The 11,251-nt window shown below is 41.9% G+C and overlaps 1 long non-coding RNA gene across 1 annotated transcript; it reads left to right on the plus strand.

Moving 5' to 3' along the window:
- Positions 1-6,150: 6,150 nt before the first annotated feature.
- Positions 6,151-10,012, plus strand: LOC127321000 (uncharacterized). The gene is made up of 6 exons (XR_007863773.2): positions 6,151-6,468; positions 6,557-6,653; positions 6,819-6,895; positions 7,780-7,855; positions 8,025-8,133; positions 9,765-10,012. It is a non-coding gene; the product is annotated as an uncharacterized lncRNA (long non-coding RNA).
- The last annotated feature ends 1,239 nt before the right edge of the window (positions 10,013-11,251 follow it).

The following is an 11,251-nucleotide window of genomic DNA, read 5'->3' on the forward strand; positions in this document are numbered from 1 at the left end:
AATGTGATTGATTGTGTTCCTTTTATATTTTCCGACGATAGATGCGAATAATTCCGGAGAAGAAGAAGAAGTGGTTCGGACAAGGATTTTATTTATATTGACGGGATTCTTATATTGATGAAGTTGAAGAAGTCCAGGGACAAATAAGCCAAGGCAAGCCATCTTTTGATCTCTGATATGATGTCTCTTTGGATGTCATCTTGTGCTATCAATAGCATCTTGGTTCTATGTGTGATGATCTCCATATTGTTGTCATCTATGCTTGGATGCAAGCATGGTACCTCTAGTAGTTTTATCTTGTCAAGGTCTTGGTAATTGGTTGGGTGTATGGTATCATGGCCATTGCTATCCAACTTGCTTTCTATATTTAGCTTGAATATGTTCCACCTCGGGACAAGATTCATACTACACCCCCTTCTAGTGTAGATGTATCAATACCATGTTTTTGGTGTATTCTCAAATTGTGATGAGTATGCCTGATTCCCTTAATGGTGTTGGTTTTGGTCAATTCTCATCCCTATCTATTGATTGGGTTAGATAGCACCACAAATCTGAAAGTATATTTCCTCTTGTGTTGTCATAATACATGCTTAGCTCAAGCAAGTATGATCCACTCCAATACCTCTTTTTCATACCCTCAATGGCGTGATGACCCTCATCTCGGCCATAGTGTTGTATTAGTTCAACTCATGAAACTTTAGGTTGGGAACCCCTCAAGGTTTACCTTGTTGTAAATGTTTATGAAAACCTTGGGTGAGGCAATCTTACCCAAGCGTATGGTTTATGAAAGGAAAGGATCTTGACAAAGATGGTTGGAAAGAGGAAAGTGTGTGTAACTTGGGTTTTTGAGAAAAACGACACATGGTTCTTTGTATTCGCTTGAACAACTAAACGGCGCAAACCATAGCTACTCCAACGTGGGCACGGGGCTTAACTTGACGTTTGTTCGTCTTAGCATGAGGCACCGCACAACTATACAAGGGTACGGTTACCCCCGAGTCCGGGTTGTCGAGGTTGGGACAATAGTATAACGGGAGGCCTTCGGGGCTGACCCGTCCGGAAGACACTATGGGTCTCCTGGCTTGGCGGTGGAGCCACGCTCAAAAGGAGGTGAGCTGCCACGGTGCCGGGGAGGTACATACTCCATAGGGTAGGACCTCGTGTTAAGTCGAATGGGCGAAAGGTTATGTCCGGGTATCCGTCGTGGCATATGTCGTTATGCGGGGATGATGCCCACACGATAGGTATCCAGGATAGTTGTGGTGAAAGTGTGCAAACTCGCAGAGTCAAAACTATTCGAATAGCCGCGTCCGCTGGTCATGGACGGTTGGGATGGCCGTTCACGAGCTGCGTCGAGTTTTGGTTTTGAAAATGATTTCCAAAGGAAATGTGTGTTGGAAGTACCGGAAGGGTACGGGAAAGATGTTGTGCCGACCATGTGGAGATGGTCGAGGAAAATGAAACAAAAGCGGGTGACCCTTCCTAGTGTTTCATGTAGAGGAACTCTTCTTTAACAAAGATATAGAGATGTCATAGAAATGTCTTATCACCCTCTTAGTGTCCCCTTCAACTGTGATGTGGGATGCTATATCCACAAGAGAAACTGATTCTCTTTCACATTCTATATCCACAAGAGAAATTGATTCTCTTTCACATGCTATATCCACCAGAGAAACTATTCTTCCTCTCTTGTCTTCTTTAGTTAGAATTGTTATCACCTTCTTGATGGTTTGCGAGTACAATTCAAATGTACTCACGGCTTTGTCCCTGGCTATTTACTTGGCCAGACCTGGAGGACTTCGACAGATGAAGAAGGAGTTGACGACGTCTATGCGAGCTAGGAATGTCTTCCCGATCGGTTGCTGTAGGGTTAAGGCGTATGACTTGGGCTCTATGCCGCTGAAGTGATTACGCTACTCTGATGATTAGATTAGGCCCTTCGAGGCTATCTTGTAAAGATGGGTCATGTGACTTTATTGTAATTTTCTTATTCCATTTTGTAAAGGATGATGTAATTTGATATCAGTTCGGTTATGTGTTCACGGCACACTGATCATGGGAACGTGAACTGTATACATAACAGGGTATTTTCGGACAGCTAGTCCGGGGTCCCCACAGAGCTGGTATCAGAGCCATCCTGACTGTAGGAGACCTTAGTTAGCCTGGACGTTAGTTAGGAAACAAGTACTTGGGCAAAACTATTTACCAAACAAATTCTTTCGTTAGTCGGAAGCATAGCTTCTACTCCTCTTGTTTCTTCAAAACTTCTAAATTCTTATCTCTCCGCTTTATAGAAGTGTTTGAAAATTCTTACTCTATTGTCTCATCCACTTCAAACCTACATATTGGACGATGTCCCCAAGTCAGACCGGAGACTCGAACTCAAAGATACATCAATCCCTCAGGAAGACTCATGAATCTCCAACGACAGCTATTGAAGATTGGAGGCCGACTTAGTGTGCACATAAAAGAATGATAATATCATGTCTTTGGTTGTCACCAAAGTATGTCAAAGATCTGACCTTGTTCCTCCGTGGACTTGCACTTTTTGCAGTCGTCAGGGATCAAGTCCTCAGTTTTTGACTAGTAATTTTTAGGCCAGCCACCAGAAGATGCCGACTTTGGGAGTACCTACACAACTACCCCTTCGAAGACCCCACGTCCCCGGGATGTTGAGCAAGAAGACTACACAGTTTTAGCCTCTACCTCAACCTCGACGACTCAACACCAGGCCGCATCACCACTCTCTGCTTCAAGAATCCTTGTTGAAGATGATGTCAACAAGCTGAAGACTGCAACATATGTGACCAGCCCAAACCTATAGGATGGATAGGACAAAACTCAATCGCTTTGATTGAGCTACCCCCGCGTATTAGTCATCCATGGGTACTTGTGTTACCATGACTGGTTTGATGATTGCTTGTAGTTCCCTAAGTGTGTTGTCTTGAGTGTTTTTATTTGTTTGTTGTGTGTTTGATTGTCTTGGTCTTTAGGTCTGAAAAACACTCTTGGTGTGATAAACCAGTGTAGGAAGCCCCTCTAAGATGTTTTCACAGTCATCTACCTCGCCGATAAAATGCTTACTGCTAGCTAAATGGATAAGTTAACCCTGTTAATCATCGATTCTCAACCGTCAGAGAAACTGACCAGACCCCTATCTACGCCAACTACTTTCAAGATCAGCTGAAGCATCTCTACTAAGCCGAGAAGACAGAAGACCCGACCTTCAAGAGTGACTGCACCTCTGCAAGAAGACATGCATACTAACTTTGTCTAACCTTGGAGTATAATCGCGCTAACCTCGAGGATATCTTTTTGAAACCACCCTCTAACACACCGTCTAACAAACTGAGAGAACAATAGCGTCAGACCCAAGTTACATCACATGGTTCATCTGTTCCTCATCAAGTGAAGCTCATGAAGGTACCTCAAGACTCAAGATTAGGTGTATTTTACCTACTCACTTCTTAAGTGGTATAAGTCAACACTGACCCTCAAGCTGAAGATTGTCTTCGACGGCCTTCGTTGCTGCTTCATATGGAGACCAACCAGGCGTTTCATCGACTTACTAACTTACCGCGCGTTATATGGTCTAATAAACACCGTGAGTGCCTCTTGAAGTCGTGGACTACACATCGTCTCCTGAAGATTCTTCAACTGAATACGGAAGATCGACGACTTCTTCAGAAGCCCAGACAGGACTACAAGGCAGAAGCTCTGAGTTTTTCCGAAACCCGATGAAAAATCCTAAGGGTGGAAGATGAAGTCTTCCACTAAAAATTGGAGCTGGCCCTAAAAATTTAAACCTTTCTAAAACACCGTTGGGAATTTGGGATGCACTAACTTCCCTTGAAGCTGTGGACTGCACCTCGCTCCCTGAAGATGCTTCAACTCAAGACGAGAGAAAGATCACTTCTTCGAAAGCACTGACAAGACCCTTGGCCGAAGCTTAGAGTTTTTAAACCCCCCCTATGAACAATTTTAAGGGTGGAAGTCTTCCACTAAAATTTAAAGTTAACTCTAAAAAGTTTTCAACCCTGCTAAAGCACCGCTGGAGCGCGCTAACTCTCCTTGAATCGTGGACTCTAACACCTGCTTGGAGTATTCAACCTCTTCATGAAGCTCACCATCGGCAGGAATCCATCATGTCTCCCAGAAGATGAAGCAACGACCTTCTCAAAAATGGCACATCTACAAAAGAATGGAGTCTAACTTTAGTTAAACTTTACAACCCCTCTAGTTCTATGCTTAGTAATCTCGGGACGAGATTATTTTAAGGGTGGAAGATCTGTAACACCCCAACTTTTTCAACCTTGATTAATTGTCCTTATTGCAAAAATTAGGGGGAACAAAAACTTTTTCTAAAGATTAATTAGATGGACTGCCTTGATCTGTTTGTTGTGATGAATTGCCTTGATCTGTTGGTAGATGAATTGTCTTGTTTTGCTTGATGAGTTTTGTCTTGAGTTACCTCAAATAACAACACCCCTGGTGGTTAAACAAGCAACTCACCAAATAAAACACATGTGTGGCTTAGGAAGAATTGTTTTCCTTTTTACTACATCAAACCTCTCTCCTGATGACAACATGGGTGTGCCATCTTGATTTTCCTCCTTGTGGTACAACCTAGCTCAATCATCCTAAATTCAAAACTTGGGATCATCTTCCCCTAGCTACATCCCTCTCTTATACCCATTCATCCTTGTTGGTTTTGAGGCCATGTCGACCATCTGTGTTGATAGGATTAAAATGTCCAGACTGTGGCAATTGATCTCTAAGCACCCACAACTGTTTTTGTTGACCTAAATGCATGGATCTCATCTGTGCATCTCCCTCTACAATTTCCACGTCCTGCATGTCTCACTCTACCCCTGCCACTCTTATATCCAACTTGATCTTATACCCTATCTAGTGTTTCAGCACTAGATCACTTCTTCCTCTTTAACCTCTTGTTTTTATTTTAATCCAAGTTTATCTTCACAAAACCAAGAGTGGGAATGATGGATACATTTTGTAGCCATCATCTACCCTTGAGAACACTCCTCCCTAAATTAGTTTTTCCTCCTCAAAAACCCTATTGTTTTCCTTCTCTAGTTTTGATCACAAAACTACTTCTAGTTTTACTAAAACTTTTCAAGATATTTCTTCAAGGAAAACAAGGAACTGAAATGGGTGTTGTTTTCTCATCCCATTTCTAACAAGTACTGATTTCAGAAACATTACTTTCTATTTTGTGCTCTTTTTAACAAAAGGCTTGTTTATGGTACTTATACCATTTCTTGTTTTCCTCTTGCTTATTTTACAATTAAGAAAAACTCTACTTTACTTGAGAGAGTAAGTAGAATATTTTGAACTCCTATGATCCAACTAGTTTTCTCTCGACATCTTCAAAATTCCATTTCACTTGAGTTCATTCCCAATTGTCTCTAGACAATTGAGGTGTGTCCCATACCTTTCAATTAAACTCTTTTTCAAATGGCAACACTTGCACATCTTATATTTCATCATATCTATCTCACTCCTCTATTCTTTTCCATCATTGCCTTGACCTCATGAATTGATGATTTATGTCAATATATTCATCCTTGTGAGTATATGAATACTTCACTCACCATCTCTCTTAATCTTGCTCTATCATTGACTAAACCACCATCACCACCCATCTATCTTGGCATGCTCATGCATTGTTCCATGTGGTGAATCCCAATTCTTTCAATTTTGAATTCTAATGTAAACCTCTAATCATCAACTATACCTTGGGAACTATCTTCATCCTAAGTTGGTCTCAACCAAAGTGGTGGAGACTATTCTCATGGCACATGGCACATGTCACCTTCATACTCATTTTTATCTATATGTATCTACTCCTATTTTTATCATTATCAAAGTCACTCATTGATATTATCTTCTCAACATCATACCTTGTCTATACACATTGATGTTGTGCCTTTCTCTCACATTGCTCACTTGTGCTTGGCAAGAATGGAGCCGGCCATGACAATTTCGGTCAGCCATGTTTCTCCTCACTTTCTTCTCTTGCAAGCATTGCCTCCCAACTACTCCAATCAATAAATGGGCAGCCACCTTCCTTGACCAATGAAAAAGGAGGCAGCCACCCCTCTCCATCTATAAATACCCCCTTGGCCGGCCACCACCTCCCCCTTTGCTCATTTTCTTCACTCTCCACTCCCTCACACTCTCCTCCTCTCCTCCACCACGAAATGCTGCTCCTCCTAGCAACCATGGCCGGCCATGGCCATGGAAACCTCTCCAAGATGCAACTCCCTCCTTCCTCAAGCTTCCCCTCACCATGAGAGCTTCCCTCTCCCTCTCTTCTCCCCTAACCCTAGATGAATCCAGCTATATTTCTCCTTTCTCCTCTCACTAGATTGGATCTTGATGCAGGTGCATGTTGGTCCAAGCATGGAGAAGGTTGAGCTATCCTCAGATCTGAAGTTCTTGAGCAAAGTTCGTCCAAAACCTTGCAGTAATTTCTGTATCTTGCTGTTTCAGATTCTGGTACGAACTTGTAAAATCCTCCAAATCTTCTGTGCAGATCCAAATCGAGTGATTCAAAGTTCCGCAGATAGGTATTGAAAAGATCTACAACTTGGCGTTGGTCTCATCCTCAAATTCGTTACGGATTTTGCATGGTAAATAAAGTTCTGCAAACATGCAGAATCACTGTTTGTTAGATTTCTCCCGTTTTCCGAAACCTTTTTGAGCAAACTCAACTGTGGGTGAAAGCCCTCTTCAGTACCTTCATTTTGGCGTTGGTTTCACTTCGATTGACCTCCTGAAACTGAAATGGTTCACAGATCAAGATCTGGTCAGATCTGACTTTGTCGAATTAAACCTGGAGTTTGGAAACGAATTTTTGAATGAAACCAACTGGGTAAGAACCACATATTCAATACCTTTCAGCTGCAGCAGACCTCATATTTTTGTGATTTGTGTATGATTTTTGGTGAATTAAACTTGTTCTGTGTGTTCTGCAGACATGGCTGTTAGCTTTTAAATCACCAAAAATCCATTTTTGATCCTAATTGAGTGATTCCAATTTTGTAGGACTGCCGAATGTTTTCTTAATCATCTCAAATAAGTTTCAAACATTTATCTGTTGTGTAAATCCAGAGAGAAAGCAAATGGTACAGACATGCAGTAAACTTGTAAATCCATTTGTGAGAGTTTCAGAAACAATTTGAACCCAAATCCAATTGTGTATGCATCTCTGTTTAATTACCTTTCAAATGCAAGTGGCCTCATATTTTTAGGATTATTCTACGATTTATGGCTTACAGATCTTCTTTTCTGTACAGTCAGATTCAAAGAAATTCCTAAAATAGTAGGATTAACCTTTTTGGGTGATTCCAATTGGGTTAGTCTTGTATTAATACTGGCCATCTAGGAAAAATATTTTTATTCTCTGTTCATACATATTTGTTGCTGTTAGTAATGTTTATGTGTGACATGCATTGTTGAAGCAAAACTTTTCGGTTTATTTAAAACCCTTGACCAACTCTTTTTAGTAGAGATGGGCAACCTTTGTTTTATGCTTGCAAAACAAAACCTCTGCAATTTAACTTTAGCTCTTTTGTTTTGCTTAAGTTTTCAAATGGTGGGGCATATCATTTGCTTCCTATTCTTGTGTAGTGTTATGTAAGCTTTATAAAATAGGGAGAATGATTGCCCGCTTTTGCAAAAATGTTTCAAATTATAATGTGAATGTTTTTGATGCCAAACTAATGCACTTGTCATCTTTATGATGTTATCTACCAGGGGATATTTGGTTGATACCCTGGTGATAAACGAGAGAGGCAATTGCTAAGTTGTGATACTCTCATACCTTTACTAGGTAAATAAAATGGATTCTCTTTTAGTTGCTTTGTAGTATCTATAAGTTCTTTGTATGTTAGCCCGTAGTAAGGTGGTTAGCTATTGCTTGTTGATTGTTGAATGTTGCATGCTTGTTATGATTGGTGCAATGTGATTGACTGTGTTCCTTTTATATTTTCCGACGATAGATGCGAACGATTCCGGAGAAGAAGAAGTGGTTCGGACAAGGATTTTATTTATATTGACGGGATTCTTATATTGATGAAGTTGAAGAAGTCCAGGGACAAATAAGCCAAGGCAAGCCATCTTTTGATCTCTGATATGATGTCTCTTTGGATGTCATCTTGTGCTATCAATAGCATCTTGGTTCTATGTGTGATGATCTCCATATTGTTGTCATCTATGCTTGGATGCAAGCATGGTACCTCTAGTAGTTTTATCTTGTCAAGGTCTTGGTAATTGGTTGGGTGTATGGTATCATGGCCATTGCTATCCAACTTGCTTTCTATATTTAGCTTGAATATGTTCCACCTCGGGACAAGATTCATACTACACCCCCTTCTAGTGTAGATGTATCAATACCATGTTTTTGGTGTATTCTCAAATTGTGATGAGTATGCCTGATTCCCTTAATGGTGTTGGTGTTGGTCAATTCTCATCCCTATCTATTGATTGGGTTAGATAGCACCACAAATCTGAAAGTATATTTCCTCTTGTGTTGTCATAATACATGCTTAGCTCAAGCAAGTATGATCCACTCCAATACCTCTTTTTCATACCCTCAATGGCGTGATGACCCTCATCTCGGCCATAGTGTTGTATTAGTTCAACATGAAACTTTAGGTTGGGAACCCCTCAAGGTATACCTTGTTGTAAATGTTTATGAAAACCTTGGGTGAGGCAATCTTACCCAAGCGTATGGTTTATGAAAGAAAAGGATCTTGACAAAGATGGTTGGAAAGAGGAAAGTGTGTGTAACTTGGGTTTTTGAGAAAAACGACACATGGTTCTTTGTATTCGCCCGGAACAACTAAACAGCGCAACCATAGCTACTCCAACGTGGGCACGGGGCTTAACTTGACGTTTGTTCTTCTTAGCATGAGGCACCGCACAACTATACAAGGGTACGGTTACCCCCGAGTCCGGGTTGTCGAGGTTGGGACAATAGTATAACGGGAGGCCTTCGGGGCTGACCCGTCCGGAAGACACTATGGGTCTCCTGGCTTGGCGGTGGAGCCACGCTCAAAAGGAGGTGAGCTGCCACGGTGCCGGGGAGGTACATACTCCATAGGGTAGGACCTCGTGTTAAGTCGAATGGGCGAAAGGTTATGTCCGGGTATCCGTCGTGGCATATGTCGTTATGCGGGGATGATGCCCACACGATAGGTATCCGGATAGTTGTGGTGAAAGTGTGCAAACTCTGCAGAGTCAAAACTATTCGAATAGCCGCGTCCGCGGTCATGGACGGTTGGGATGGCCGTTACAGAGCTGTGTCGAGTTTTGGTTTTGAAAATGATTTCCAAAGGAAATGTGTGTTGGAAGTACCGGAAGGGTACGGGAAAGATGTTGTGCCGACCATGTGGAGATGGTCGAGGAAAATGAAACAAAAGCGGGTGACCCTTCCTAGTGTTTCATGTAGAGGAACTCTTCTTTAACAAAGATATAGAGATGTCATAGAAATGTCTTATCACCCTCTTAGTGTCCCCTTCAACTGTGATGTGGGATGCTATATCCACAAGAGAAACTGATTCTCTTTCACATTCTATATCCACAAGAGAAATTGATTCTCTTTCACATGCTATATCCACCAGAGAAACTATTCTTCCTCTCTTGTCTTCTTTAGTTAGAATTGTTATCACCTTCTTGATGGTTTGCGAGTACAATTCAAATGTACTCACGGCTTTGTCCCTGGCTATTTACTTGGCCAGACCTGGAGGACTTCGACAGATGAAGAAGGAGTTGACGACGTCTATGCGAGCTAGGAACGTCTTCCCAGTCAGTTGCCTGTAGGGTTAAGGCAGATGACTTGGGCTCTACGCTGCTGAAGTGATTCTGCTACTCTGATGATTAGATTAGGCCCTTCGAGGCTATCTTGTAAAGATGGGTCATGTGACTTTATTGTAATTTTCTTATTCCATTTTGTAAAGGATGATGTAATTTGATATCAGTTCGGTTATGTGTTCATGGCACACTGATCATGGGAACGTGAACTGTATACATAACAGGGTATTTCGGACAGCTAGTCCGGGGTCCCCACTGCCTTCTCCTTGTACTATGATTGATAATGCTTGTGCTACTAACTCTACCTCTTGTGAAGTTTCCATCTTGAAGGAGAATGTTGAGCTAAGGGCTCAACTTGCTTTGCTAACAAGCAATTATGAGAAATTGGAAGAGAACTATGGAAATCTTTCTAGCTCCCATGATGATCTTCTAGTCTCTCATAATTTGCTAAAGTTAGCCCATGAGGCTATCATGACAAAGGTAAAATCTTGTGTGCCTCATGTGAGTACTAGCCCTAACTCTCAAAATGCTATTTTGCCATGTGCTAGTGCTTTTAGTTCACCCACTCATGCTATTGACTTATCTTGTGGTGAACTACCTTCTATGCCTTGTTCTACAATTCCTTGTGCTAGTGCTAGTAAATCACCCGTCCATGCTATTGCTATATCTTGTGGTGAATTACATACCTTGCCTTGTTGCTCTAACAATAAAGCTTCCACTTCCACTTCCTCTAGTACTTGTGTTGTTACTAACCATGTAGGGGAAATCGAAGAGCTCGAGGCCCAAGTCACTTCTTTTAAGAAGGACTTGGTAAAGGGTCATGAGGGGAAGCAATTCCCCAATGACAAGAGTGGACTTGGATTCAACTCCAACAACAAGAACAAGTCCACCTCGCACAAGTGGAAGAAGGGCCAAGGGCATGTGAAGGACCCCGCCAAGATTGTGTGCTTCAAGTGCAAGATTGAAGGGCATCATGTTAGATTGTGCCCCTTGAAGAAGAAGCCACTTGGCGAGAAGAAACAAGGGAAGCGGCCTCAAGATGGAGTTCATGGTCTACCTCAAGGCCAAGCTCAAGGTCTACCTCAACATGAAGAAGGGCCGCTACCCGAGAAGGATCAAGCCAAGGCTCCCGTTGCGGAGAAATCAAGTGAGAAGAAGGGGAGGAGAAGAAGATGTTACATATGCCGTGAGAAGGGCCACATCTCCTCCTTTTGTACAAGTGGTAACTCATCCAACCCTATCTTGATCCATGGTGCTTACTCTCTACATAAGGATAAGGTTGGCGATGTGTTTGCCAAATATGTTGGCACTGAAAGTGGTTTCGCACAAAGAACCATTTGGGTTGCCAAGCCTATTGTGACTAACTTCTTAGGACCCAACTTAGTTGGGGACCAACAAGCCAAAACTTGATCAA

This window comes from Lolium perenne, chromosome 6 (genome assembly GCF_019359855.2).
Source record: "Lolium perenne isolate Kyuss_39 chromosome 6, Kyuss_2.0, whole genome shotgun sequence".
NCBI classification, from domain to species: Eukaryota; Viridiplantae; Streptophyta; class Magnoliopsida; order Poales; family Poaceae; genus Lolium; species Lolium perenne.